The sequence below is a fragment of the Pleurodeles waltl genome, chromosome 2_2, assembly GCF_031143425.1.
Source record: "Pleurodeles waltl isolate 20211129_DDA chromosome 2_2, aPleWal1.hap1.20221129, whole genome shotgun sequence".
In the NCBI taxonomy this organism is placed as follows: domain Eukaryota; kingdom Metazoa; phylum Chordata; class Amphibia; order Caudata; family Salamandridae; genus Pleurodeles; species Pleurodeles waltl.
The window spans coordinates 1,027,882,608-1,027,909,582 of NC_090439.1; the positions used below are offsets into that span (position 1 = coordinate 1,027,882,608).

At 46.1% G+C, this 26,975-nt stretch overlaps 1 protein-coding gene across 4 annotated transcripts in view; it reads left to right on the forward strand.

Annotated features, from left to right (window-relative positions):
• PHF20L1 (PHD finger protein 20 like 1) overlaps positions 1–26,975 on the forward strand; it is a 764,530-nt gene that overhangs the window by 107,633 nt on the left and 629,922 nt on the right. The window lies entirely within an intron of this gene.

Here is a 26,975-nt window from a genome sequence, read left to right on the forward strand (position 1 = left end):
CACCCAACCCATTTTTCTTTTGCCCACCATTCCTCCTCAGTTTGGACCCAGCCATATGAAAATCAATGTTGTCCCTGTTCCAATAGAAATAGTCCAGCCCAAACTGGCAGACCTGGCCCTCCCTGAATCGAAACACAAGCAAGCCAAAATTGATTTAGCCCTGATTAGGGTTCTTCAGTGCAGCTTGGTTCCAGTGGTACAGTGTGCAAGGGTATCACTCACATCTGGGCATACCTTTACCATTTAGGATACATCAAACGCACAAAAGGTGATGGGAGGGATGTTTGCATAAAGTCTAACCACTGGCCATTTCTTGGGGTAGTTTCCAGTCCATCATTTGTTTGCCTGCTGTACCACTTCAGTGTGGACCCAGCCAGCCTTGGTTTGCTTGTGTTCAGATTTACGGAGGACCTGGGCTGACAGTTCGGGATAAACTGTGCCGATTGGAGCAGGGTCAAGACTTATTTGCATATGACTGGGTCCAAACTGACGTCCGTTATAAGTGCACCCTCAAACTGGGGGAAGGTATGCTTCATTTTTCAGCTGTGGTATTTCCTTGTACAGTAAATGTCCCACTTTCACTTGATTTGATGGAATTACTCCAAGCTCAGAAATCTGTGAATAGCTACTAGTTATATTCATGCTGGCCAGATTGGAAAGATAGTGTTATAAACTTTGAGGCAAGTTCTTAGGGTCCTGACTGTTCTGTGGTTACTGGTCCTTAAGCTGTTCGGTATGATTGTTTACCACTGGTGTCCTAGGGTAACCAGGGTGTTGAATTCACAATTGGATAATAAGAGGACTAGCTTTAAGCACTTTCCTCTGAGTAGCAAGGACAGGCAGTCAAGGCTTACTCCAGGCAGTGGAATGTCTACAAAGCTGTGAACCTACATGACACTTAAGGGTTCTGTAGAAATGTATGGAAGATAAATAGCACTGATCTTAGTATCTAGGTTATATACGTTAATGTAGATACCTGTGGTAGCTAAGGTTGCTTAGAAATAAAACTAGTCCAAGTCCCAGATTAAAACAGCAAAAAGTACAAACATGACTAAACCATAATCCAACCACCCAAAATCAAGGTCTCCACCCACAAGATAACCTTAACAGCTTTTGCAAATGTCCTTGGTGGCCTGATGTCTGGTTATAAACACAGTACTTTCTACCAAAGTTCAGTAAAGGGCACATCTTTTTGAACTGATATATTACACTATGGGTCCTTAGGCTTCTTTAACGGCATAGAGAGCCTGTATTTTTAAATTGACTAATTTTGGTAGGGCTGTCTGACTGGCTTAGGATGCGCTGGAAATGAGAACATCCACAGTAAGTCAGTAGCACCGGTATTCACTGGTCTGAATGGGGAAAGATTTACTAGGAGTTTATGCTGCAATCTGCCTTAAACTGTATAGGCTAGAACCTTGGCCCAGTTAAGGATGCTTCCTTTGCTGGGGTTTTAAGATGCTGTCTTGTAACCTCTTTGGAGCTACGGAGAAAGTAGGTACCATCAACATATGGGACATGTGGGGGACAGTACATCGTACCCCTTCTCGATTCCATAAGGTGGCCAAGCAGCTTCTTCCCCTGTTGGTTTTTACTGCATATGCTGGGCAGCTAGTTTTGTAGCACCTTCATGGCCCCTTGGCACTTTCTGTCCTCATGACGGTACTGCCTGTCACCAAGGTCTGTAACTGTCTTTGTTGGTATCAGGTCACTCCTCCTGGCAGTCTCAGATCAGCCCCTCCTCCAGACAGGTAGGTGACTTTTCTTTCAGGTCCAACATTAAGGCGACTTTAGAGTCTTCCCAGGGTGGATTCAGACTGGAAGGTGAATGCTGACCCAGCAGAGGTACCATTCTTGGTTCAAAGTTTCTTTATACTTTGATATGTAAGCTAAGCATTCTCTAGTTGACTAAAATGATCCAATGCACGCTGAGAAGAGCAGTCATTGTACTTAGCACCTAATGTAATATTACCTTACCCTTTGGCTTTGCAGTTTCAATCTTTTCTGGTTTCACATGCTGTGGTGCATTATTTTGCGGTTTAGTGGTTACTTCAGAAATTGTCTTTGTAGTCCCTTCTTTCTTTCTTTCTTTCCTTTTCTTTTTTTTGCTTTGCATGGGCCTCATTGAGACTTCAACTATTTGGTACTGTGTCTGTTCATGTGTGATGTCCGATGTATGCCCCGGAAACCCCTTGATGTACTTGCCATTTTCCAATTCTTTTTTCCACCACTGAGTCTCAAAGCAAGGGTGAGAACTCCTTAGACAAGGAAAAATAAGCTATGTCGCAGATTTAAAAAAAAATTTTTTTCCAACAAATCAAAATCAGAAATACTGTAGAAAGAGCAGGTATCACGAGGAACGTCGTTGGATAAGTAGAGAACATGCTACAACACCAAAGAACACTTAAAGGTGAGAAATCACACTACAGCGAGACCACGTGGTTTGGAGAATGCAAAAGAAATGATGGGCCGTCCTCACATCCCCCTACCTTTTTCCAAACGTATAGTGTGTCTGCCAGGCTTGGCAAAAATAAGCCTGACAAACACTCCTCATGGTCAGGTCACGCAGCCACAGGCTGTGCTTGCGCTAAACATGCAGGTACCTGGCTGTATGAGCTGAACATTTCCAGATTAAAGATGTCACAGCTCTCTGCACATGACTTCCTCAGCCTGGCAAATCACTTGGTGGCCCCCATCTCAGCATGATGAAGAGGAGCATCACCTTCGACTGAGGTGGGTCATTTTTAAGTCTTGAAGTGCCTTGGGCTGAGTATCCATGAGTGACTCTCGTTAGAGTGGTAAGGGGTCAGCAGTCTCACTGACCTTCATCCCACTCTGTGACAAATAAGTGACTTCCTCCTCCTTTCATTGACTGACCCATAACACGTTCAGCCAATGTCCCAGTCATCGGGAACCACCAAGGCTTCCTCCCGGCTCCCGAGTTCACCACTGCAGTCAGGCAAGTTGTATTTATTTAATTATTTTTTAAAATGTTTGGTGCATTTGCGAACGTGTGCTGTGAATGGATGTGTGCATGTGTATGTGCTTATGAATAATGGGTGTATGTTTGCGCACAAGTGAATGTATGGCTGTGAGTGTGCATGTGTGGTGCCTCTCTCTCCACCCCCCAACTAGCCCCTGCTCAAATTACCAGATGCCAAAGTGCAACAGGGGTATGGAGCCCCGCCCCCTTTAGATTTTGCCTCAAGTGCCATCACGAATGTCCTTGGAGGATCTCCACCTTGAAGTGTTTGATGGGCTTGCACTTCTGTGACCTGGGGAGATATGCTGGTGGGAGCTTAATCTCCTGGTAGGGTCACCCAAGCTGGACAGGTAAAGGTGTAGAGACCGGACAAAGCACAATCCACTGGTAATCCAGGTTGGAAAGGTTGGGCGCAAGACTAACAACCCTGTTCCATAAAACACATTTGTAGGAAAGTAGCCTCTTTCTAGCATGGTTACCCCCACTTTTTGGCCTGTTTGTCAGTGTGTTTGACTGAGTTCACTGGGATCCTGCTAACCAGGACCCCAGTAGTTATGCCCTCTCCTTTAAACTTGGCTGCTGGAACCTTTTTCATCCCACAGTTGGCCCCCACATAAGTGCCTAGTAGAGGGTACATAGGTACCCAGGGCATTGGGGTACCAGGGGATCCCTATATGCTGCAGCATGTTTTATGCCAACCATAGGGAGCCCATGCAAAGTGTTCTGCAGGCCTGCCATTGCAGCCTGCGTGAAAGGGTGCATGCACCCTTTCACTACAAGGTCACTGCACCAGGTCACTATAAGTCACCCCTATGGGAGGCCCTCCTAGCCCAGAGGGCAGGGTGCAAGTACCTGTGTGTGAGGGCACCCCTGCATCAGCAGAGGTGCTCCCACTAATTCCAGTTCCATTTTCCTGGACTTCGTGAGTGTGGGGATGCCATTTTATGCATATACTGGACATAGGTCACTACCTATGTCCAGCTACATAATGGAACCTAGGCATGTTTGGTATCAAACATGTCGGAATCATACCCCAATACTGTTGCAAATATTGGAAGTATGATTCCATGCACCCTGTGGGGCTCTTTAGAGGACCCCCAGCATTGCTACCACCAGTCTTACAGGGTTTTCTAGGCAGCCCAAGCTCCTGCCACCCCTTAGACAGGTTTCTGCCCTCCTGCTGCTTGATATGATCAAGCCCAGTAAGGCAGAAGAAAGGATTTCCTTTAGGAGAGGAAGCTATTTGGAAATAGGTGTGACTGGCTTTGGAGGGGTAGCCTCCCCAAGCCACTGGTATACTTTGAAGGGCACATTTGGTCCCTTCCTTGCATAAACCAGTCCACACCAGTTCAAGGACCGCCAGTCCCTGCTCTGGAGCAAATCTTGACAATGGAAAGGGGAGTGACCACTTCCCTGTCCATCACCACTCCACCTCCAGAGGGTCCCTAGGTTCTGCCATCTTGTTTCCATAATTGGCAGGGAACTCTGGGAGCATCTGAGTGGCCAGGCTAGGCAGATGACGTCAGAGCCCCCACCTGATAGGTACTTACCTGGCTAGGTGACCAGTCCCCCTCTCAGGGCTATTTAGGGTCTCTCTCTTGTATGGGTCCTCAGATCCAGCTTGCCAGACTCCAGCAGGATTGCTTTGCAACCTCCACTTCGACTTCTGGCCACTGAAACTGTGACTGGACCCTCCAGGGACAGACAACGCCTGCAATCAGCAAAGAAGACTCTTATGCGATTTTGTTTACATGACCCCTGCCAGCTTTGCAACATTTCTCTGGCCGTGCATCCTCAGAAGACAGCAACTATTCAGCCTTCACAAGAAGGAGGAATCTCCCTTGGAGTGAAGGAGTCATTCCCCTGCAACCGCAGTCACCTACAGCAAACGACGGGCTACGTAGATCTTCCCTCATCTTGAGTTGCGAGGATCCTGCATCATTGGTGTTGGCCCGGAGTAGTCCACTTGGTCCTCTCTGCCAGCTGTCCAACTTTGTTGGAGGCAAGCCTTTGCCTTTCCAAGCAGGACAATATCCCTGTGCACCTCGTTTTTTGCAGCTGCCAAGGCTTGTTGACATCTCCTCCATGGGATCTTCAGGCAACGTGCAGCTCCAGTCCCCAGCACTCCTTCCTGCAAAGCACAGCCTTCTGCGTTGCTCTCTGGTGCCCTGGGATCCCCTTTTGTAGTGCTGTGTGGGCTACTTCTGCGACTTCTGTGTCTTGGTCCTGTGGGACTCCTGTGCGTGCTGCCTCTGTTCCTGTAAACTTAATGTGACACTGAGAAACACCTGTGACTACCCTTCCTGGGTTGAGTCCTCCTGGACCTTGCTGCTACCTGGCAGCACCACTTTTCCACTAACTGCAAGTTTGCCTTTGCCAAGGGTTGTTGGTTGAATTCCTGCACCAACACCCATCTGCAATCTTCACTCCAGCGTGGGACATCTTGTGCATCCATCAGAAACTCTTCCCAACTCCTGTAAGTACAGCTGGGTGGGTAGTAGCTCCCCAACCTCCTAGAATCCACTGTGACTTTTGGACTTGATCCTCTCTCTCCAGAAGTCCTCCTCTTCTGGTATAGTTGGTTGTTCGCTGGTTTCCTGCAGTCTTCTCAGGGTGTCTTCTTTTCTTCTTTTTCCTCCTTTTGGGTGGTTTGGGGAAAATCCAAAAATATACTCCTGCTTTCCTGGGTGCTAGGGTGTGTTGTGTTTCTTACCTCTGTGGTTTTCTAGTTCCCCCTGCTCCCCTTAACACATTCCACTTACCTAGGCGGGGGTCCTGTGTTCGCATTCCATTTTCTTAGTATATGGGTTGTGCTCCCCCTACGGTCACTAATTGGTTATTGCTATCTGCACTGTTTTCTAACCTTTTCTATGCCTATTTCTGATCACTAGTGTATATATTTAGTGTATTACGTACCTCCTATTGAAGGGTTTCCCTTCTAATAATTTGTGGTATTGTGTTCCAAAAATAATGTACCTTTATTTTTGTACAACTGAGTGTTTTCTCTCATGTATGTAAGTGCTGTGTGACTACAGTGGTATTGCATTAGCTTCACATGTCTCCTAGATAAGCCTTGGCTGCTTAGCCACAGCTACCTCTAGAGAGCCTGGCTTCTAGACACTGTCTACGCTTCACTAAGAAGGGATACCTGGTATAAGTACCTTGGGTACCCCCCACACACACCAGGCCAGCTTCATGCAGTATTTATTATAAAAACAATAGCAATAGCCTCTAAATCTTCTGGGTACAATGGCTACCAGAGTCTCTGCATAAGACATGCATGGTTGCAGCAGTCAAAGCCTCAGTGAAATCCACTGACAAAATGACGAACGTTCTGAGTGCCAAATGCAAGACGTGAATCAGATTCTGGAATTTACAGACTATTTATAACCCAGGGAAGCTGGCTGAAGTTAAATCTGGGATGAGGCTTTGCAGCCTACTGATCCTGGGGTCATCAATCTGTCAAGAATGGAAACTACTACAGGAGAGACTGAATTGTATTTTGAAAGAGATGACGAACATCACAAAAGAGTAGCCATAATCCTGAGCAGTGGGGCAGAGAACTGCTTAATTGAGTGGAAGCCAGTCAATTGCATACTCATGACAGCCAGGTTAAAAGGCAAACACATCAACTCCACCACCTATAGACTACTGTTCTCCAACACATTACGTAGAGGAAACAGTCAAGGACATAATCTACCAATAGATATAAGCTGAGTTTGAAGCTATGCCAAACCACAACCTGAAGATTGTGATTGTAGGCGTGAATGCTAAAGTGGGAAATGACAACACGAACCATGACAGAGCCATGAGAACGAAACATTGTGGAGCAATAAACGGCAATAGAGAAATACGGTTGGAATTCTGGTCATAGGAGGGGACTGTCTTCTCCCACCATGATATTCACAAACCAACTTTCCTCACCCCGTGGCACTTACAGAAATCAGATTGACCACCAGATAATAAGCGGCACCTGTGTGATGTCAGAGTGAGGAGGGAAGCAGATGTCAGCATTGATCACCATCTAGTGACCGTTCTTGTGAAGCTGGAGCTCAGAAAATCAGTACACAAAGCATCAGGGTGACAGCACCTTGATGTGGTAAATTTACAGGACCCCAAGTCCGAAAAGGTATTTGTCTTACAAGTCAAAAACAGGTTCAAACTCCTGGCAGGCATGCAAAACCAGTCTGAACCAGCTGCAGACACAGTCAACAAGAAATGATAACAGGTCTCTTCAATTTATGTGAAGAGCATTGAAACATGCCTGAGGTTCAAGACCAGGAAGAGGAAAGAATGGATAAGACGAGACATGGCAAGCTATTTAAGAGGGGAGGACAACAGAAAGAAACGCATGGACGTCATATCTGAGCAGCCCCAGGAGAAGTACAGGCAACACTACAAGGAAACAAGCAGAGCAGCCAGAAGAATGATAATTGCAGACAAGCGGGCAAACAGGGATCATCTTGCTGGCCAAGCAGGGGAGGCAACCTGTAGAGAAGAACAGGTGAAGTTCTTTAAGGTCACTAAGATGGTCGGTGGTAAATAACATGGAACACTCCTATCATGGACAAGCAATGCAGCCTACTTACAACAGAGGGAGCAGGAATTGCATTGGGCTGAACACTTCAAAGAAGTCTTGAATAAACCAGTAACTACAGGCAAACTGGACATGCAAGAAACAGATGTGGATGTGAAACCTGCCCCACCACAGAAAGAAGCAATCGTCCCCGCTATCCAATCTGTCAAGAACTGAAAAGCTTCTGGCCAAGACAACCTTAATGCAGAAATGTTCAAAGAATACCTGAAACCTCCGCCATGATCCTCCAACTACTGTTTACATCGATTAGGTAGGAAAAGAAAGTTCCAGATGACTGGACCTAAGGTATCATCTGCAAGATTCCAAAGAATGGAGCATTAACCAACTGCAACAACTGGTATTGAATAGCTGTCAATCCAGAGTAAAATCCCAGTGAAAATCATTACACACTGTTTCTGATGCCGTGAACAAGGAGTTAAAGCAAGAACAGGCTGGGTTCTACAAGTGCAGAGGATGTGTTGATCAGAAAATCACTCTACAGAAAATCATAGAGCAGTGCGCAGAGTGGCAGAGACAATTATACATAAGCTTATTTGATTGTGAAAAAGCCTAAGACTGTATCCACTGCAACCACCTCTGTTGGCCTATGGCACAGTGCAGCCGATAGTACTCGCCATGAAGAGCTTCTACGATACTTTTACCTGCAAGGTGGGAGATAGTGAGTATAGCTTATAACCCAAGGCTAGTGTGAAACAGGGATGCATGATGGAAGCATTGCTCTTCCAGCCTAGTCATTGGCTGGGTGGTACAGTGCACAACTGAAGAGCATCAGATGAGCCTTATTTTCCACATTGGAAGTCTTTGACTATGCAAATGGCCTAGCCATACATACATTCTCGCTCTCTCTCACTCTTCCCCTCAACATCCATACACAGCAAATAGACCTTAAAATGAGCATGAAGAAGTCACAAGTCATGCCACTGAACATCTCAAACCCTTCACCCGTCTAGGTGGATGGAGAGGAACGAGCCATGACTGAAGAGTTTAACTACCAAGCCATTAGTACCAGACATGATGGAGGAGCAGGCAGTGACATCAACAGCAGACTGAACAAAGCCAGAAATGCCTCCAGGAAGCTGAACAGTGTGTGAGCATCATCTGAATACAGCACCAACACCAAACTTTACCAGAGCTGTGTTCTGTTCACACTCTTGTATGGGGCAGAATGCTGGCATGTGACCAAACCGGAAAATAATTTTCGGGGTGCAAACCATCTCCAACCAGAAACTGCTCGCCAGATGCGAGCAAGAGATCATGAACACCATCATTATAGGAAAATAATGGAGATGACTAGGACACCATAAAAAGAGAACAAGACTTCATCACAGGAACTGCTATTCACTGGACCCTAGAAGGTAACGGAAGAGATGCAGGCCAAAGAACACCTGGAGGCAAACTGTGGCAACAGAAATGAAGACCCTGAGCCACAGGTGGGGCACCATACAGAAACCTGGCCAAAGTAAACGGAAGTGGAGATTTTTTGATGCTGCCCTGCATGCCAGTCGGCATAAGAGGCAGTAGGTGAGTATCACAAAAGCACACTGGGAGACAGCCACTAGGTGTGCAGCCTCAGTCTCCCGAAGGATAGCTTCTCCAAGGACTGCGCAGTAGTCTCCGCATTCTTATCCAAGATAAACAGGGCAAGACAGAAGCGGAGGTGGGCACGTTACGCCATGGTCTCCTGTCAGGATAAATTAAGAGTCCTTAAGAGACTGGGTTTGTCAAGTGAAGAACAGGGCACACTTGAGGATATGAAAGAGGACCAGGCGGAAAAAACAGGAACTTGAAGAGGTAGTCATGCTCCAACCATACAAAAAAAAAGCACAACATTGGATGTGAGGTGGACCTCTCCCCCCCCCCCCTGCTCTTATTGTTTGGGGTCTAGGAGGGTGTTGGGGCCACCAGGGCAGACTAGGCGTTTCTAGGTACAGCCACGATAGTGACAGAACGCAACATCGCAGCACAGTCGTGGACCCCAACCCCACCAGGGATCGCTTTGTGTTGAAAGGAGTTGAACTTGTCTGTGTTACCAGAAAAAGCTGTGTTTGAACAAGGGGTTGCCCAGCAAAACATGACTGGATTTGGGGAAAGTGGCTGGGTCATCGGGGGTGATTGATCAATTGTGTTATTTCATTCTGTCAACTCTGTCTGTAGTCCTTCTTTATTCCTGCCTGATGGAGATACTTATCCCCTTCCCAACTGTTGGATTATGTCATGCCATATTGATTGTGTGAATGCTTTATTATGAAAACGTAATAAAATTGGGTTATAAAAAAATAAAAAAAATGCACAAGGCGATGCAAAGAGATGGGAGACACAAAACGCAATGTATCGCCACAAGGGTGTTTGGCGAAAGGCAAGAAATGAATAAAAAAGTCACACAAGCTTAAAAGAAAGGACAGCCCTGGAGGTAAACCCTCACAACCAGCCTCGAAAGAGGATCAAAAGCTGGGAGGAATAAGACTGCATTGGAGGAAACAAACTGCTCAACACCCACCCTAAAGACCGGATTGGTGCAGAAGATTGCCATAACACTGATGCTGATGACAAATTTTACGTTGTTCTACATTCATTTTACTTTCTTCGGCATCAAAGATCCTCGAAGTTGAAACAAAAAAGATTAGCCTCAAGGTTGAACTGGAAGCCCTCATTTGTAAGAAGACTCTCTGAAAAAGTTGAGAATGCCACTAAAGCATGAGCTGGAAAAAACTGAGTGATTGGAAAAAAATGGAGGAGCTGGAATCTCCATTGTCGCCAGACCCACTAGAAAAGATGGTGGAGGGGAAGGATATCTCTACGCTGACTCACCAGATTAGGGGGTAGACACCTACCCATCTAGGCCCTCACCCAGAGGCGACATTATTGCATACAACGCCATTAATTAAAGAGCTGAAAGTACATATGGGTTGCAACTCTGAGAGGAATTAACAGAAATGTGTTTCCATCTGGAGACATTGTTGCCAGACCAAAAGAGGAACTAGTTCCTCCCAATATTACCCAGTGTCCTTGACCACTGTAGAGAGACCTTCAAAGAGCCTGTTGCAGTTAAGACAGCAATACAGATTTTCCATGCCCTTTGCAACCGGGACAATATAGCAGCAGACTCCCTAATTGTGTTGACTGTCCATAAGAGAGCTAACAATCCATCTCAGCAAGTCCTCCACCAGACAAGAAAAGCAGAAGTGTGGACATGTTTGGCAAACAAAATGGAGAGGTCAGCTGCAGTGCAGGGGCGTATTACCAATTTAAGCGCCCTGCTCAGCTGGTATGCCCATTGTAAAGAAATGGCTCCCTGTTGCAGTTACCCCCCACTTTTTGCCTGATACTGATGCTGACTTGACTGAGAAGTGTGCTGGGACCCTGCTAACCAGGCCCCAGCACCAGTGTTCTTTCACCTAAAATGTACCATTGTTTCCACAATTGGCACAACCCTGGCACCTAGGTAAGTCCCTTGTAACTGGTACCCCTGGTATCAAGGGCCCTGATGCCAGGGAAGGTCTCTAAGGGCTGTAGCATGTCTTATGCCACCCTAGGGACCCCTCACTCAGCACAGACACACTGCTTGCCAGCTTGTGTGTGCTGATGGGGAGAAAATGACTAAGTCGACATGGCACTCCCCTCAGGGTGCCATGCCAACCTCCCACTGCCTGTGGCATAGGTAAGTCACCCCTGTAGTAGGCCTTACAGCCCTAAGGCAGGGTGCACTATACCACAGGTGAGGGCATATGTGCATGAGCACTATGCCCCTACAGTGTCTAAGCAAAACCTTAGACATTGTAAGTGCAGGGTAGCCATAAGAGTATATGGGCTGGGAGTCTGTCAAAAACGAACTCCACAGCTCCATAATGGCTACACTGAATACTGGGAAGTTTAGTATCAAACTTCTCAGAATAATAAACCCACACTGATGCCAGTGTTGGATTTATTAAAAAATGCACACAGAGGGCATCTTAGAGATACCCCCTGTATTTTACCCAATTGTTCAGTGCAGGACTGACTGGTCTTTGCCAGCCTGCTGCTGAGAGACGAGTGTCTGACCTCATGCGGTGAGAGCCTTTGTGCTCTCTGAGGACAGAAACAAAGCCTGCTCTGGGTGGAGGTGCTTCACACCTCCCCCCTGCAGGAACTGTAACACCTAGCAGTGAGCTTCAAAGGCTCAAGCTTCGTGTTACAATGCCCCAGGGCACTCCAGCTAGTGGAGATGCCCGCCTCCTGGACCCAGCCCCCACTTTTGGCGGCAAGTCCAGGAGAGATAATGAGAATAACAAGGAGGAGTCACTGGTCAGTCAGGACAGCCCCTAAGGTGTCCTGAGCTGAGGTGACTCTAACTTTTAGAAATCCTCCATCTTGCAGATGGAGGATTCCCCCAATAGGATTAGGGATGTGACCCCCTCCCCTTGGGAGGAGGCACAAAGAGGGTGTACCCACCCTCAGGGCTAGTAGCCATTGGCTATTAACCCCCCCAGACCTAAACACGCCCTTAAATTTAGTATTTAAGGGCTCTCCCTGAACCTAGAAATTAGATTCCTGCAACAACAAGAAGAAGGACTGCCTAGCTGAAAACCCCTGCAGAGGAAGACCAGAAGACAACAACTGCCTTGGCTCCAGAAACTCACCGGCCTGTCTCCTGCCTTCCAAAGAACTCTGCTCCAGCGACGCCTTCCAAAGGGACCAGCGACCTCTGAATCCTCTGAGGACTGCCCTGCTTCGACGACGACAAGAAACTCCCGAGGACAGCGGACCTGCTCCAAAAAGACTGCAACTTTATCCAAAGGAGCAGCTTTAAAGAACCCTGCAATCTCCCCGCAAGAAGCGTGAGACTTGCAACACTGCACCCGGCGACCCCGACTCGGCTGGTGGAGAACCAACACCTCAGGGAGGACCCCCGGACTACTCTACGACTGTGAGTACCAAAACCTGTCCCCCCTGAGCCCACACAGCGCCGCCTGCAGAGGGAATCCCGAGGCTTCCCCTGACCGCGACTCTCTGAAACCTAAGTCCCGACGCCTGGAAAAGACCCTGCACCCGCAGCCCCCAGGACCTGAAGGACCGGACTTTCACTGCAGAAGTGACCCCCAGGAGTCCCTCTCCCTTGCCCAAGTGGAGGTTTCCCCGAGGAAGCCCCCCCTTGCCTGCCTGCAGCGCTGAAGAGATCCCTTGATCTCTCATTGACTTCCATTGCGAACCCGACGCTTGTTCTAACACTGCACCCGGCCGCCCCCGCGCCGCTGAGGGTGAAATTTCTGTGTGGGCTTGTGTCCCCCCCGGTGCCCTACAAAAAAACCCCTGGTCTGCCCTCCGAAGACACGGGTACTTACCTGCTGGCAGACTGGAACCGGGGCACCCCCTTCTCTCCATTGAAGCCTATGCGTTTTGGGCACCACTTTGAACTCTGCACCTGACCGGCCCTGAGCTGCTGGTGTGGTAACTTTGGGGTTGCTCTGAACCCCCAACGGTGGGCTACCTTGGACCAAGAACTGAACCCTGTAAGTGTCGTACTTACCTGGTAAAACTAACAAAAACTTACCTCCCCCAGGAACTGTGAAAATTGCACTGTGTCCACTTTTAAAATAGCTATTTGTGAATAACTTGAAAAGTATACATGCAATTGAAATGATTCAAAGTTCCTGATGTACTTACCTGCAATACCTTTCAAACAAGATATTACATGTTAAATTTGAACCTGTGGTTCTTAAAATAAACTAAGAAAATATATTTTTCTATAACAAAACCTATTGACTGGATTTGTCTCTGAGTGTGTGTACCTCATTTATTGTCTATGTGTATGTACAACAAATGCTTAACACTACTCCTTGGATAAGCCTACTGCTCGACCACACTACCACAAAATAGAGCATTAGTATGATCTCTTTTTACCACTATTTTACCTCTAAGGGGAACCCTTAGACTCTGTGCATGCTATTCCTTACTTTGAAATAGCACATACAGAGCCAACTTCCTACATTGGTGGATCAGCGGTGGGGTACAAGACTTTGCATTTGCTGGACTACTCAGCCAATACCTGATCACACGACAAATTCCAAAATTGTCATTAGAAATTGATTTTTGCAATTTGAAAAGTTTTCTAAATTCTTTAAAGTCCTGCTAGGGCCTTTTGTTAGTCCCTGTTAGCATTTCTTTTAGAGTTTAAAAGTTTGTAAAAGTTTGAATTAGAATCTAGAAGCATAATGTCTAATACAGATGTGAATGTGGTGGAACTCGACACCACACCTTACCTCCATCTCCAGATGAGAGAGCTAAGGTCACTCTGTAACATAAGAAAAATAACAATGGGCTCCAGACCTACCAAAGCACAGCTCCAGGAGCTGTTGGCAGAGTATGATAGAGCCAACCCCTCTGTGGATAACACAGAGGAGGATGATAGTGACTTGGAGGGTGATTTCCCCCCCACCAGTCCTATCTAGGGAGAACAGGGCTTCTCAAGCCCTGACTCCACAAATAATAGTCAGAGATGCTGGTTCCCTCACAGGAGGGACCAACAACTCTGAAATCACTGAGGATAACTCCAGTGAAGAGGACATCCAGTTAGCCAGGATGGCCAAAAGATTGGCTTTGGAAAGACAGATCCTAGCCATAGAAAGGGAAAGACAAGAGATGGGCCTAGGACCCATCAATGGTGGCAGCAACATAACTAGGGTCAGAGATTCTCCTGACATGTTGAAAATCCCCAAAGGGATTGTAACTAAATATGAAGATGGTGATGACATCACCAAATGGTTCACAGCTTTTGAGAGGGCTTGTGAAACCAGAAAAGTGAACAAATCTCACTGGGGTGCTCTCCTTTGGGAAATGTTCACAGGAAAGTGTAGGGATAGACTCCTCACACTCTCTAAAAAAGATGCAGAATCTTATGACCGCATGAAGGGTACCCTGATTGAGGGCTTTGGATTCTCCACTGAGGAGTATAGAATTAGATTCAGGGGGGCTCAAAAATCCTCGAGCCAGACCTGGGTTGATTATGTTGACTACTCAGTGAAAACACTGGATGGTTGGGTAACTGGAAATGAAGTGCATGACTATGTTGGGCTTTATAATTTGTTTATGAAAGAACACATTTTAAGTAACTGCTTCAATGAAAAGTTGCATCAGTATCTGGTAGACCTAGGTCCAATTTCTCCCCAAGAATTGGGAAAGAAGGCAGACCACTGGGTCAAGACTAGGGTAACCAAAACTTCCACTGGGGGTGACCAAAAGAAAGGGGTTACAAAGCCTCCCCAGGAGAAAGTGGGTGACACTAGAAACAAAGAAAAAGAGTCCCCTGTAGGCCCCCAAAAACCAGACCAGGTGGGTGGGCCCAGAGACACAACCCAAAACAAAGGTGGGTACCAGGGTAAGAGCTGGGATGCCACTAAGGCATGGTGCCATAACTGTAAACAGACAGGGCACCACACCAAGGACACTTCTTGTCCCAAAAACAAACCCCCTAGCAAAATCCCAGGGGTGACCAGTGTAGCCATTGGGGATGACTCCTCAGATGAGGAGGTCTTCATAGCCTTCAACTGGAAAAAGGGCCCAACAGGTGAGTTGGAGATTCCAGAGGGAAGTAGACACTTCCACCACCTACTGGTGAATGGAATCCCAGCCACTGCCCTGAGAGACACTTGTGCCAGTCACACTATTGTGCATGACAGGCTGGTGTTCTCAAACAAGTACATCCCAGGTGAGATGGCCAGAGTAAGAGTTAGCCCAGACAGGGTCACTGATAGGCCTGTGGCTTTTGTGCCCATAGAAGTGGGTGGGACTTTTTGCTGGAGAAGGGTGGTAGTCAGTACAGACCTCCCCCTTGATTGTCTCCTTGGAAATGACTACCCAGAGGTTAGTCAGAGCCCAAGAGAGGAACTGGTCCAGTGCCAGTCCTCTCCCAAGGATTCTGGAGTGCCTGCCTCTGCAGTAAATGCAAGTAGGCCCCAGAAGAAAAAGAAAAGGAAACAGAGTAGGAAAGGTGGACAACCTTTAGCCAAGGTTCCAGCAAGCCAAGGAGATTCTGCTCCAGTAGAGGAGAACTCCAAAAGTGGCTCTGATAAAGTCCAACCTGACCCACAAGAGGTCCTGGCTAGTCAGGCAACTGTTAAGCCTGAGTGGGTGGCTCCTCAGCTAACAGAAGAAAGAGTGGAAGAAGGGGGTTTACTACAAGATGTGGTAACCCCCCACTCTAATACAGCAGACAGGCACCCTGAACCCAAAGAAGCCTGTAACTTAGCCCCTTCCCTTGTAGGTGAAGAGCTAAAGGTGTGGTTCTGGGCACTGACAGCTGTCAGTGGCCTCTGCTGGGTGTTAGCCTTTATGGCTGCACTATCCTTGGCATGGTGGTCTGACCCCATGCCAAATAGCAAGTTAGGCCCCCTGACCCTGTTGGTCATGGTGGGGTTACTCCAGCTCTGGGTAACCTCTTTGGGTAAGCTAGGGGTGACCCTGGCTAAGATAAGATTAGCAGAGGTGGATACCTCTAACCCCAAAATAGAGAGAATGGGTGGAGACATTAAAAGCACAGACAAGAGGCAGTTCAGACTAGGTCCTATCACTGTGGAAGTGGGTCAGTTCCCCAGAGGGAATGACCTGAACAGGAGGATGTAAGGCAGAGTAGGCCCTGCAACAAACCAGCCTATTTCCTCTACTCTTCCTCGCCTGACAGACTAGGAAGACTCTCCCAGCTTTGGCTGAGTCTCCTGGCCTGTGGGCTGGGGGGGCTTGTGTAAAGAAATGGCTCCCTGTTGCAGTTACCCCCCACTTTTTGCCTGATACTGATGCTGACTTGACTGAGAAGTGTGCTGGGACCCTGCTAACCAGGTCCCAGCACCAGTGTTCTTTCACCTAAAATGTACCATTGTTTCCCCAATTGGCACAACCCTGGCACCTAGGTAAGTCCCTTGTAACTGGTACCCCTGGTATCAAGGGCCCTGATGCCAGGGAAGGTCTCTAAGGGCTGCAGCATGTCTTATGCCACCCTAGGGACCCCTCACTCAGCACAGACACACTGCTTGCCAGCTTGTGTGTGCTGATGGGGAGAAAATGACTAAGTCGACATGACACTCCCCTCAGGGTGCCATGCCAACCTCCCACTGCCTGTGGCATAGGTAAGTCACCCCTCTAGTAGGCCTTACAGCCCTAAGGCAGGGTGCACTATACCACAGGTGAGGGCATATGTGCATGAGCACTATGCCCCTACAGTGTCTAAGCAAAACCTTAGACATTGTAAGTGCAGGGTAGCCATAAGAGTATATGGGCTGGGAGTCTGTCAAAAACGAACTCCACAGCTCCATAATGGCTACACTGAATACTGGGAAGTTTAGTATCAAACTTCTCAGAATAATAAACCCACACTGATGCCAGTGTTGGATTTATTAAAAAATGCACACAGAGGGCATCTTAGAGATACCCCCTGTATTTTACCCAATTGTTCAGTGCAGGACTGACTGGTCTGTGCCAGCCTGCTGCTGAGAGACGAGTGTCTGACCTCATGCGGTGAGAGCCTTTGTGCTCTCTGAGGACAGAAACAAAGCCTGCTCTGGGTGGAGGTGCTTCACACCTCCCCCCTGCAGGAACTGTAACACCTAGCAGTGAGCTTCAAAGGCTCAAGCTTCGTGTTACAATGCCCCAGGGCACTCCAGCTAGTGGAGATGCCCACCTCCTGGACCCAGCCCCCACTTTTGGCGGCAAGTCCAGGAGAGATAATGAGAATAACAAGGAGGAGTCACTGGCCAGTCAGGACAGCCCCTAAGGTGTCCTGAGCTGAGGTGACTCTAACTTTTAGAAATCCTCCATCTTGCAGATGGAGGATTCCCCCAATAGGATTAGGGATGTGGCCCCCTCCCCTTGGGAGGAGGCACAAAGAGGGTGTACCCACCCTCAGGGCTAGTAGCCATTGGCTACTAACCCCCCCCAGACCTAAACACGCCCTTAAATTTAGTATTTAAGGGCTCTCCCTGAACCTAGAAATTAGATTCCTGCAACAACAAGAAGAAGGACTGCCTAGCTGAAAACCCCTGCAGAGGAAGACCAGAAGACAACAACTGCCTTGGCTCCAGAAACTCACCGGCCTGTCTCCTGCCTTCCAAAGAACTCTGCTCCAGCGACGCCTTCCAAAGGGACCAGCGACCTCTGAATCCTCTGAGGACTGCCCTGCTTCGACGACGACAAGAAACTCCCGAGGACAGCGGACCTGCTCCAAAAAGACTGCAACTTTATCCAAAGGAGCAGCTTTAAAGAAACCCTGCAATCTCCCCGCAAGAAGCGTGAGACTTGCAACACTGCACCCGGCGACCCCGACTCGGCTGGTGGAGAACCAACACCTCAGGGAGGACCCCCGGACTACTCTACGACTGTGAGTACCAAAACCTGTCCCCCCTGAGCCCCCACAGCGCCGCCTGCAGAGGGAATCCCGAGGCTTCCCCTGACCGCGACTCTCTGAAACCTAAGTCCCGACGCCTGGAAAAGACCCTGCACCCGCAGCCCCCAGGACCTGAAGGACCGGACTTTCACTGCAGAAGTGACCCCCAGGAGTCCCTCTCCCTTGCCCAAGTGGAGGTTTCCCCGAGGAAGCCCCCCCTTGCCTGCCTGCAGCGCTGAAGAGATCCCTTGATCTCTCATTGACTTCCATTGCGAACCCGACGCTTGTTCTAACACTGCACCCGGCCGCCCCCGCGCCGCTGAGGGTGAAATTTCTGTGTGGGCTTGTGTCCCCCCCGGTGCCCTACAAAACCCCCCCTGGTTTGCCCTCCGAAGACGCGGGTACTTACCTGCTGGCAGACTGGAACCGGGGCACCCCCTTCTCTCCATTGAAGCCTATGCGTTTTGGGCACCACTTTGAACTCTGCACCTGACCGGCCCTGAGCTGCTGGTGTGGTAACTTTGGGGTTGCTCTGAACCCCCAACGGTGGGCTACCTTGGACCAAGAACTGAACCCTGTAAGTGTCGTACTTACCTGGTAAAACTAACAAAAACTTACCTCCCCCAGGAACTGTGAAAATTGCACTGTGTCCACTTTTAAAATAGCTATTTGTGAATAACTTGAAAAGTAGACATGCAATTGAAATGATTCAAAGTTCCTGATGTACTTACCTGCAATACCTTTCAAACAAGATATTACATGTTAAATTTGAACCTGTGGTTCTTAAAATAAACTAAGAAAATATATTTTTCTATAACAAAACCTATTGACTGGATTTGTCTCTGAGTGTGTGTACCTCATTTATTGTCTATGTGTATGTACAACAAATGCTTAACACTACTCCTTGGATAAGCCTACTGCTCGACCACACTACCACAAAATAGAGCATTAGTATTATCTCTTTTTACCACTATTTTACCTCTAAGGGGAACCCTTGGACTCTGTGCATGCTATTCCTTACTTTGAAATAGCACATAGAGAGCCAACTTCCTACACCATCAACAGTAGGGCAAAAAGGAAGAGCTCATGCAAACCCCTACCAGAAGAGTTCATAAACAATATAAATAAAATGCTACATGAGGGCATGACAATTCCAAACACCTGCAAGTCTGCATTTGACACAGCAGTAGGCAACTATGCACTACTGCCACTGTGTGCAGACCAGTTTCCCTGAGGATCTCTGGATTTAAACATAGATGCAATCCACGCTAATAAACATGCTCTTCATGGGTGACACCCACTTTAGAGAGACCTTCGACAAAGTGCTACTGTGCATGTAGAAATGCAATGAGACTGCCAAGGCCATAGGAGCCTTACAGTACAAAGTACCATTCTAAGGGCTCGTGATGCAAAGAGAGCACCTGCAAAGGGAGAAATGCAACCAAACCCCATATAACCTTCAGGCAACAAAGTAGTACCATAGAAGGACCATCAGAATGGCAGTACAAGGCAACTTCAAGATAGCCCTTTCATTGATGGAAAAAATGGGGAAATATTACGTGCATGATGGGCTCATGAATTCCATTGATGGCACTTGTAAGACTAAACGTGAGACCACTACAAGACAAGAATAGCCCAAACAATAGGGCGTTGGGAAGATCTAGTGGTTGTGATGAAGGTGCAGAAGGAAATGCAACTGTGAAATCTACAGAACATCTCAATCATTAAATTTGTCTAACCAGCAACTCACTTAATGACCAAGACAATGGACACATACCACGCGGATGGGAAGCTTGCATGCTTATTCTAAATATCAGGGGGTCTGTGGAGCCACCATTGAAGCTGTACAGCATATAAGTGTGTTCAAAATATGGACTGTATTTCTAGCACTGAATGCCTTACCGAAACACCTGGGGAGTGGAGGACAATACTTATCCAAACAGACAACACAACAACTGTGTTCTACCTCAGTAAACAGGGGAACAAAGGGCCAGATGTAGCAAAGGGTTTTACCCATTTTGTGTCTATGGGGAAAATGTGTTCGTACATATGGCCCAAAGTCACACACACTGTCAAAATTAGCCCAAAATATGGAAATGGGCAATAGATAGCAAAATATTGTAGGAAAGTGGATTCTTGGAAGATGTCCCCCACTTTTTGCCCCCATCAGAACTACTGGATGCAATTTTGTTTTACTCTGACAGTGCACTGAAGCCTGCTAACCATACTCCAGTGCCAGTGTTCTCTCTCTCCTAAAAACAAAATACTCAATTGTCAAACACTTTAGCACCCTTGTAAGTCCTAAGTAAATGGTACCCCTGGTACCTGGGTCATGGGTGTTAGAGGGACCCTGTGATGTGCAGCGTGTATCACACCACCCTAAGGGACCCACACAAAAACACATGCAGCCTGCCATCGCAGAATGCGTGAAATGGTGCAAACTATATTGAAAATAAAACTCTACGCACACCCTGTGTGCAATGCCCAAATGCACTACATGTCTTATATGTAAGTCACCCTACAGCAGGCATTAAGAACCCTAAGGCAGGGAGCATTAGAATATATGTGAGGGCATATCTGTACAAGTCAGATATACCCCTGGGGAATGTCACCGCCTGCCCTGTGGCTCACTTGGTGCCAGGATGAGCAGGAAATTAGCTATGCAATAGGCATGTTGCACCTCCAGGCTAGTCATACCCCTAATGTGGGCTGCCTGATGTGCTCCACGAAGGAAGGGTTCCATCATCTTGTTTTGGTGGAATTGGGAGCTCTGGTCAGGGTTATGCCCACAGAAAGCGCTTACATTGGGAGTGTAGTTAACCCAGGCGTAGGTAGCCTATTGACTACTACCTTACACTTCCCTAAACAGCCATACATTCAGTATTTAGTGGCCCCCAGGCATCAGGAACTCCGATTTCCCTGACTACAAAAAGAAGGACAAAGAAGAGCACAAGGCGTGAGAACTATGGACTTGCTGTGGACTTGGTGCAAAACCCCTCCTGCTCCTGTCCAGAGACTTGCAAAGACCTGTGCGTCCTACAGCTCTTCATCTGCTCAGAGTCTTGAAGGACTGTCAGCACTTCGCCCCCACCCCTCACCTCCCAGATCAGCATCTCCCTTGGAGTTAAGTAGTCACTTCCCTGCACCAGCAGCCACCATTCACTACTGTCTGGTTCTCAGTCTTGCTGAACATCTGGTTCACTGAGGGCGCAACGTGCCAGGAAGAAGATCCCAGTTGTCCAGGAGTGCAGCCCTATCGACCTAGCCTGTCTTACAGAGGCTGAGCCTGTCCAGAGCCTCCTTGCACCAATACCTAGAGTACCTGTCAGAAGATTACCCATTAAATCAAACTTCCACAGGAGCAGATGTCTTTTACCCAACTCCCTCCAACAGATGCGTGCTCAGACTTTAACTGATTATCTGAACCCTACATCCGCTACGGGGAAAGGGGAATGGGAATAGAAAAAGAGAGACCGCCTCCAGATCCAGTTCCAGCCTGTGTTTCTCACTTGAAGATAGGATATTCAGCGTGTGCCTCTGTAACCTGCACCTTTATTCTTATTGGGATTTTTTTAAAGGAAGGACCTGCAGTCGGGTGATAAGAGCATAGAGAAGTACATTCCTACTTTGCAATCAACTGTTCAGCCATTCACATTCACCCAATTCCATCGTTCTCCTTTCCTGGATCTTTTGATAGACTAAACCCTCTCTAAGAGAACAATGTGAAAAATATCTTCTTTTCTCCAGGAGTCGGTGGTTTCCAAGGTTCTCTCGAACAGTTCAAAAGTTCACAAATATTCAAACTACTAATGTCTTTAACAGCAAACGAAAAAAACTCCTTCTCAAGGTTCAGTTTTCTCAATCAGTCTCTAGGAATCAGTATGAACACTGAGGTTTGTCTCTAAGACTGACAAGTCTGCAAAGCAGAGTTATTGAATATATATGTACATATATATATTGGCAAGTCTGGAAATCATACAAAAGGATTCCTTACTGCAGTTGCTTGAAGTTCTGTTAAGCCAAAACAAATTCTCCTCAGAAAGCCAGGAGCCAGTTGTTGGAAGAAGGAAAAGATTCAGCTTCTTCAAAAGAGAAAAAGTAGCTGGTGTACACACCGTAACTAGAAAAATAATTCATTACTCAAAACTGGAAGAATTCTCTATGAAACAAAGCGCCTCAGGAGCACTGCTTATTCTCCTGAGGTTGACAGTTGAAGTGCAGGGCTCCCAGAGAGAAACAGCTGGAGGGAAGCTTCAGCACAAGACTAATGTAGAAACATTAGAGCACTGACCTCACAAAGATTTGCAGCCACCATCTTGAGTGGCAGTTAAACCTCAAGAAGCTAGATCTAAGAAGAGCCTCCACAAGAGCCACCAGGAGTGAGGGTGCTACTGCAACCAGTGTGGGTACAAGGAAAAGGGGAATCGTTTTTGCTGCAGGAAGAACTTAACAACACTGGCAATAGTTTTCCTGACAGTACCCCAGCCAGTTGCAAGCACCAAGACTTGTTTAGTGTCCAGGCTGGACACCACCACCGACAAGACCGACCTACCGATGATAGATGTCAGCATTCACAAAGCCTGCACCAAGGGGGTCCTTGCTGTCCAGTGGTCCGCCGGACAAAACACCTCTACACCTGAGTTCCCCAACCCAAGCTCAAGATAATCGAAGTAGTCTCTGAGATCCCCTCGAGCCGAGCCCCCTGTTGCGTTCTGCCAGACTGGTCCCCGGTCCCCACTGGCAGCCTCTTTCCTACAGGTACTCTTCCCCATTGACTCCAGAGGTAGCGATCAAGGCTACCCTTACGACTGGCACCTCTGCACCCAGACACACCAGGGCAAGTAACCCAAACCTGCAGGTGGTTCTTAGGACCGTGGCCTCTACTTAGCTTAAGTCCAGCAGAACAGTCCTGTAAGTCGTTGCAAGTGACCCTGTGCAGTGTATGTTTCCCCCATAAGGATAACATTACCACATTCAAGGCTCATGCCTCAAATCTGACGGATGTATTTTTTAAGTTTTTAAATATTGTTAACTCGAAAAATACTTACCTGATCTTGAAGATCTTGGTGTCTAAATTAATTTGAAAATGTGTTATTTTTCTAAATTGGTCTGGAGTTTCTTCTTGAAAGTATGTCTCATTTATTGGCTCTGTGTGTTCAACAAATGCTTAACACTACCCTCTGGTAAGCCTAAAATGCTTACCCCCAAAAAAAACCTGATTTAAGCCCTGTCAGCCAATAAGGGTCGACTGGACTATCTGCATAGTGAACCCCCACACTTGGACACTACATATATAGCCATCTTCCTACAAATATCTCGAAGCAATCGTAAATTCATAGGACTACTCTAGGAATTAACCCACAGCAGAAACGCCACAAGATTCATGCCTGTAGACAATACAATTTGTTTTGTAAGACACACATCCAGTGCAAACTCGAAAGGGCACCAAAGACAGCGGAATATAGGATGCACATAGTAGAACCGTACTGATAGAACAGACAGACGAATTGTTGTTTCGTTCCTCCAATAAGAACGCTTCAAAGTGCTGTATCAAGTGTTCACAGCATAGCTGGACCTTCCGTGGTTCCATCCGTAGTCAGCTTTGAGATGGGAAATCCATTGCAGAATAAAAATAACAATAACAATAGCAAAACACTGCCAATTAATGCAAGTGGTATGCCCCCCCAAAACACCCAAAAACAAGGAATGTATAAATGATGGTATCACTCCAAAGGTAAAGTTCTGACAAAACCAGACACAATCCCTTTACAAAAAGTCACAACATTAGCAACTTTTGAGGCATTAAAAATGTGTCTCACGTTCACCAAAGTACTTGGGAAAGTTGGTGTTTAAAAGTGACTGTATCTCGGCAGGTGACCTCACCACTTGCAATTTGAATGTTTTACTGGCAGTAATTGCCATGCTTCTGAAACAGTAATGCCTTTAGTCTGCTCAGCTTGTCCAAGTTAACATTAAAGGTAGGAATGAAAGGCCATTAACATGCTGCCCTAATCTCATGCGTAGGGGGTATGACACATTGCCACAGCAGTTCACTATTTGAGAAACAGAAATCACATATGGGACACTTCTCATTACACAGCAGCCTTGATCATTCAACATTAATTAACTTCCATTTGAAAGTAACTGAAACACTGGGCGAATCAAGTGGATGGGAATTACCTTGAAGTAACAAGCTAAATTAGCCACTGACCCTTTACAAACGCTATGCATGGTCACCTGTGTACAAATCAATCAAGTGTCTCACAGACGTTTCACAATCATTACCACTGAGAACAACCTCTTTTTCCCTGCTCTGACATTTGTAATTGAAAGGTAGTTCCCACACCTCATGAATGAAACTCTCCCTTAAACCTTAAAATCTGCCTACCGTAAAATGTTTCAAACATGATATGAATTAAACGTGGAGATTTGCAGGGATATTACTCCAGGTACTAACCACACTGCTGATGGTGTCTCAATCACTGTAAAAGGCAACTTTTCTAACTTCTTCATATTTAGCATTGTATATGTTGTGCCCTTCTTGGCCATAATCTATGTGTGCATGTTTGATTATAGGGTGAGAATAACTCCTTCGAGTTTGTGCTTCCAGGGTATGCAGTTCTATTTCAGAATCTGTAATGTCCAACTCTGCTGCATGGTGAATCTAAGCTGACTCTGTTCTGTGAAAATGTTGTCATTTTGTATAATCTCAATAACAAATGAGTGTTATTTAGTGTGTAAATAAGAGTGGACAGTGTAGTCATCCCATTATCGGCAATGGCTAATGCTTTTTCAAATTTACCTTATCTATCAATCAATCAATCAATGTATTTGTAGAGCGCACTATCCACCTGTAAGGGTCTCAAGGCGCTGACCTTATCCATTTGCCTTAAACGAGCATCAGCTTCCATTTGAGAAAGCTTCCATTTTGTCATTGTGTATTACATACAAGAACCTTTTTGAGCGTTTTTAAATCTTGCAAATCCATATCTTCAAAAATGGGTGCTTGTTTACTGCTGTCAAAGTGGAATGTTGCAACCATTGCTGACACAGCTTCCCGACACTGTATGTAGTCCCTATCCCACCGAGTGTTGTGTGTCGATGTAACGAGAGTCCAGACTGCTTGCTTCAAAACCCTGTAAAATGTGCCTGACCACCATTTGTCCACTGGCCACAGTAACTACCCGTTGGGACCTGAAAGTGTTGAATTAAATGTACTGTTCCTGACCATACCATTGAGCTGATCTTCTTTATAATTTACCAGATCATCAAACCAGTTGTTAAATTTTGCAATTGAAGGGGCACTGGGCACTATCAATTTGTTTTATTTTTCTACGCCTAGGCAAATAATCTGAAGTGTTTTGTTTTGAAAACTCATCTGTGGTGAATTCAGACATGCTTTAAATAAGATATACCTGCCCTGTATTTGCCAATCTCTTGTTCCCCAAACTGTTTTGAAATATACTGCATCATAACTTTGATGGCTAGTTGGGAAACAAATACATCAGAATAAATTAATTTAGTGGTGGTCAGCATGCTTTTCCTTGCTTTAGTGCTGTTATTCTCAACCTTTTTGACTTGTGTGGACCCCCACTTTATAATTACTGGAACCTGGGGACCCCCACTGAATCATTTTTGGAAACTGGGAACACCCCACTGAGCCATTACTGGAAGCCGGGGACACCGGCCTAAACGTTGTTGATTTGAACAAAACAATTAAAAAAAAAAAAAAAAAAAAATATATATATATATATATATATATATGTATATATATATATATATATATATATACATACAGAAATGAGCATTCATCAAACAAATACAGTAATGCTAACTTCTTTTACCTAGTTTGCAAACAAACACAAATAAAAAAGTATTATTTTAATAGGAAGGTTGGAGCTTTTCTTATTTCAATTGAAGCGACACATCGTCCATACTATATTGTTTTTTGCACCGGCACTGCTCCCATAAGTCAATCTGAGGATACTAATTTAATTTTAGCCTCCAATTTCAAATTCCTTGACATTTACAGTACGTTTTAAAAGTTTCAATTGTACATTTAGCCACTTGATTTAGATACACTTCACTAATCTGTTAATAAGAATTTTCTAAGCAGTTGTGGACCCCCGGAGGAGGCTTTGCAGATCCTCACGGGTCCCCGGACCACAGGTTGGGAACCACTGCTTTAGTGGAAGGTAATTTAAAATAATAGGATAACAAATCAGTAACATCATGCCCAGAAAACTATTTAAATTTGTCTGAATATGTTTTTGAAGTCCTCACTGGAGGAGTAGGATAATATTTCCATTGCGTGTAATTAAAAATTGTGCATGGAATAGTAGCTTTGTGTAGGTAATGGTGTCCATAGTGGTGAGAAAAATACATTTCTCCATAATTAGCAGAGTTCATATACATATCTTTACATCAAAACAGTATAAAATTCAAGCTCAGAGAGCATTGAAGAAACATTTTTTTACATCCCAATAATCAGACACAGCCTCAGACGTAATAGTGTCATCCATAAATAATTTGAAAACATAAGGAATTTGACTAGTTTGAGTAGGGTCAAAATATATCACATGGAACCTTATCCCCAAAAATCCCATCAGGAACTGGAACAGCAGAAATGTTCACTAGGGACAGGTCTCATGGCACTTTGTTGCAAGACAAATGAGCCTTCAGTGCTTCATCTGCCAGCTCAACAGCAGAACTGTCAGGAAGAGAATGCCCATTTATAAGCAGGAAGAAATCAATCACACATTCAATACACAGAAAGAGAGTCGTCAGGATGAGTATAATCCACAAATATGACCATGGTCGGATCTGATAAGTGCATTTAAGGCAATTGAAAAGCTTAATTATACCATGAAGAGAAATGGTAGTTGAATCTGAAGAGGTTGTCAATGTCAACAAAGTACCCAGAAGCAGTCTGTGTGAAGACCGGATCTGCTGTAGGCGAAAGAGAACTGGTAGACAACTTTAAAGGTGGTTCATCATAAACATCAATACCAAAAGTACACTGTTCCTAACTCTAGGGTGAACAATTA